Below are 4,638 nucleotides of genomic sequence, written 5' to 3'. Positions count from 1 at the left end.
AAGCATTTGTATTACCTGACTTTGTTTTCTTAGTTTGCACTCAAAATAATCTCTACCCTATTTTATAATACAGACTATCTGCTCTCCCTTAGCCCCACTACTGCAATTGTGTTTTTGTAATACTCTCTCTCAACTCTTCAATCTTTACATTCATCTTGCCCTTCTTAAATGAATTCTTCCCCCCACCCCCTCCCTCATCTTCACCTCCATCTAGCTGTTCTTGCCAGTTGCTTTCTAATTCTTTACTTCCATACTGGCATACTTAGGAATTGTTCTTTATAATACAGACTATCTGCTCTCCCTTAGCCCCACTACTGCAATTGTGTTTTTGTAATACTCTCTCTCAACTCTTCAATCTTTACATTCATCTTGCCCTTCTTAAATGAATTCTTCCCCCCACCCCCTCCCTCATCTTCACCTCCATCTAGCTGTTCTTGCCAGTTGCTTTCTAATTCTTTACTTCCATACTGGCATACCTAAGAATTGTTCACTCCCACCAACCTTTATAAATCTCAATCCGGTACTTATCTCCCTGTTGTTATTACACTGTGTTCTCTTATGATCTTGAGGACTTCCATTTCTTCCTAAGATTCTTTTCATTATAAGGATCAAGAGGATGTAAGTGAAAAAAACCATCGGGGAAAAAAGTTTAAGACAAAACAACTTACCTTTGTAACACCAAGGCCTTCTAACGGCCTGAGAGGTTTTTTAAGAGTGTTGGCTGATGGAATTTCAGGACAAAAAAGGTCACGCACTTTTGTATCTTCATCTTTATGATCAGAATTATCGTCCGTAAGTGAAAGATTATCGCCTACTGTCATAAGGCCAGGTTTTGTTTCCACTTAGTAAAAAACAAAATAAAGAGTACATGAAAATATCTGTAATTTTGAATTACTGAGTAACACAAGAGTGGACAAACAGCAGTGAATAACAAAAGTCTTCAAATAGCTTACAGTTCTTGAATTTCTCACAAGCAGCCATTAGCTTTCTTAAGCTTGGTTTGGGGACATTCTAGAAAAAAATTAATAGTTTTAAGGATTGCAAGTATCACATTTGGTAAAATAATCATAATAGTCGCTATTATCAAATGAGCACCGCTACACAAAGAACACAGCTTTTGGAATCATTCAAATGTAGATTCAAGTCACTGTTCTGCCATTTACTAGCCTACATTTTCTCATGGGGTGAGGATTATGAGAGATTTAATAGCTAGTCCCAAAGTGTTACTTTCCTTACCCCTGATTATCATACAAATTCTTCCTGAACCATTTAAAACTAAAGCTAGCCTACAACCCAGCAACTGCACTACTAGGTATTTCTCCAAAGGATACAAACATAGTGATCTGAAGGGGCATCTGCACCCCAATGTTAACAGCAGCAAGGCCACAATAGCCAGACTATGGAAAGAGCCTAGATGTCCACTGACAGATGAATGGATAAAGAAGATGTGGCATATACACACAATGGAATATTACTCAGCCATCAAAAAGAACGAACTCCTGCCATTTGCAATGACTTGAATGGAACTAGAAGGTATTCTGCTAAGCGAAAAAAGTCAGAGAAAGACAACTACCACGATTTCACTCATATGTGGAAGTTAAGAAACAAAACAGACGAACATAGGGGAAGGGAAGGAAAAAAAAAAGATGAAAACAGGGAGGGAGGCAGACCCTAAGAGACTCTTAACTATAGGCAAGAAACAGGGTTGCTGGAGGGGAGGCAGAGTGGGGGGCAGGGAGTGGAATAAGGAGTGATGGGCATTAAGGAGGGTACTTGAATTAATGAGCACTGGGTGTTGTGTGCAACTAATGAATCACTGAATTCTACCTCTAAAACTAAGAATACAGTATATGTAAATTAAATTGAAATTTTAAATATTTTTAAATACATTCTTTACCAAAGTAACCTAAAACACAACTTTGTTCCTAGGTAATTGAAAGCATTATTGATAAAAACCCCAAACATTAAGAAATTTAGATTAATTATTTATACTTTAACATGTGTTTGCATGATTTATATTTGCACGAATATCTCTTGTAGGAGAAAATATTAAAATTTAGTTTTTAGTAGTATCTTATTTAGGTAAGTTGGAATTACACTTTAAGTTGGTTTTGTTTGTCAAAATGCTAAAGACAAATGATTGTTTAAATTCAGCTCCTTCCAGAAAAGAGGAAAAAACTAATAATAAACCTTGTGGAGCAATGATTCATGTGAATGAAAACCAACACACTCCAGACAACACTTACAACACTTCATAACCAAATATATTGACATTGGAGACAAGAAGAAGAAGGACTGAGGAACAGACTCTGAGAAATGTTTCTGCAAGGAAAAATTAGGGTACGGATAAGTCATTAAAAAAAAAAAAGAGTTGGGGGAGAAGAAGCAAAAAGGAAAACAATAAGACATGACCAATCAATCAAGCACAAGCTTAAGACAAGGAAAAAAAGGAAAAATGTAAGTACAGCATTATATGGAAAAAATATGTATTTTCGAATATGTGAAGTATGATTATGGATATACAACAAACAAGAAGTCTCTAAAATTTTTCAATTACATATTATAAATATATATTACAAATAAATTATAAATAATATATATAAGACAGAGGCTCTTGTTCATAGTTTATCCCTAATAATGATGCTTTTCTCACTCTACAATTATTTCTTTATAATTTCTGTAGTAAAGGAATTTGTTTTCACTATAGGTTGTTCAATTTGTGGTCATCTGTCACTATCTGAAAGCTATAAATTATTACCAGAGAGAGAAAAAATAGAAAAGAAATGTTTCTAATACATCAACTTTGCACATGGAGAAGAAGAGACTGGTAATGAGAATTCTAAGGAGAAATGGATTCCTTGAAAGGATATATCTAATGGGACATAGGTGGGGTTAAAGAAAATAGTTGGGCATTTTCATCTACAACTCTAAGCTCACAATTAGAGGATACTAAAATACACTGTAACCTTCCTTCTTATTTATTTCTTTGTTTCCTCAACATAATTCATTTGCACTTATAAAGCCTAAACATGAAAATAGAATCTAAATTTGAGCCATATTTTTTAAAATTTATGTATTTAATTATGACAAATTATACACATTACATTACTTATAACATTCCATTATACATAATTCCATCTGTCTGCTCATTTATTCACATTCAAAAATATTAAATTGCCTCTTCCAAGCAAGACTTTATTCTAGGTGTTTCAAGAGATGCACAATTATGTTTCCTAACATCCAGCAGCATATAATGATGCAGGGGCTTTCAAATGAATATTTAAATAAACATAAAATGAGTGAGATTTTCAGTTTTAGAATCTGATACAAAGGCTACAAGTAGATATTTTTAAAAACTATAATATAAAAGATTTCTGAAATTGGACATTTTACCATATGGGTATGAAGAGCATCTGCTTCTAGAGCTGATTATTACTTTAGGCAAAACATGTATTCTTCACTTAGATAAAGAGTTTTAACTATACTCTCCTTGGAATCATTTTGAAAGCACAGTGGAATGCCTTCGCAATATACATGTTGAGAAACAATTTAAATTTCTGAATTTCCACAATTTCTAATATAATTTTAATCTGAATGTAGAACAAAGGATAGAAACAGAGGAAAAAAATCTTCTGACATAACACTACAGGCTGGCAAAATAAAAAATGTCCAAGAAAAAATATCTGCAATATATAATTGGATCCACTAAAGATTTCATTTAGGCATTAGTATTATAAAATTCATGTTTTCTAGAGAAACAAAGAAAGAAAGAAAGAAAGAAAGAAAGAATAAAAGAAAGCAAGAAAGCAAGCAAGCAAGAAAGATGCAAAGAGAAAGACAGTCATGTTAAGATAATTTAAACTCAGTAAGAATCCTTAGCCTTGACCAAATGTCATATTTCCACCATTATGCGAAAGCTTTTCCCAATATAATTTTCCTGTCATTATATATTTTCCAGCCCATTTTCTTCAACCTCCACCTTCACTATTTGCCAGAGTAAAAAAAAAGATTTTTCAACTTGTCATAATTTTGTAAAATGGTTTGTTCTGAACAACTTTCCATTACAAACATAAAATGATGACAGGCAGGCCACTGCTAAATTTTAACAGTAAATAATAGACAAAACTAAATTCAGAGCAGGAAAATTAATTTCACAAGAGAGTACTTTACCTTGATATTAACGTTGCCATCAACTGATGTAGGCCGTGCATCATCGTTACCATGGTAAACAGAAAGCCTTTAGACAAAAATATACAACAAACCAAGTTCATTAAAAAGAAAAATTGAGTGAAAGGTCAGCTATCTATTTATTGAAAGAAATTTCTTGATATAATTAAAATTTGGCCTCTGTTCTTATTACTAAGTTTTTATTTTAATTCCAGTACCATTAACATGCAGTGCTATATTAGTTTCGTGTATACAATATAATGATTCGGCAATTCCATACATCACCCAGGGCTCCTCATGACAATGGCATTCCTTACTCCCTCTCTCCTACTTCAGCCATTCCCCCACCCATCTCCCCTCTGGCAACCATCAATTTGTTCTCTATAGTTAAGAGGCTGTTTCTGGGTTTGTCTGTCTCTCTTTTTTTTCTTTGCTCATTTTTATTGTTCCTTAAATTCTACATGAGTGAAA

The 4,638-nt window shown here is 33.5% G+C and overlaps 1 long non-coding RNA gene across 1 annotated transcript; it reads right to left on the bottom strand.

Annotated features, from left to right (window-relative positions):
- Nucleotides 1-298: 298 nt before the first annotated feature.
- On the bottom strand, nucleotides 299-4,239 carry LOC103680474. Its single transcript, XR_573118.2, has 3 exons — nucleotides 4,171-4,239; nucleotides 954-1,011; nucleotides 299-841 (listed from the first exon to the last, which is right to left on the bottom strand). It is a non-coding gene; the product is annotated as an uncharacterized LOC103680474 (long non-coding RNA).
- Between the last annotated feature and the right edge of the window lie 399 nt (nucleotides 4,240-4,638).

Source organism: Ursus maritimus, unplaced genomic scaffold (assembly GCF_017311325.1).
Source record: "Ursus maritimus isolate PB19 unplaced genomic scaffold, ASM1731132v1 scaffold_271, whole genome shotgun sequence".
NCBI classification, from domain to species: Eukaryota; Metazoa; Chordata; class Mammalia; order Carnivora; family Ursidae; genus Ursus; species Ursus maritimus.
This window is presented reverse-complemented; position numbering and strand designations above follow the sequence as displayed.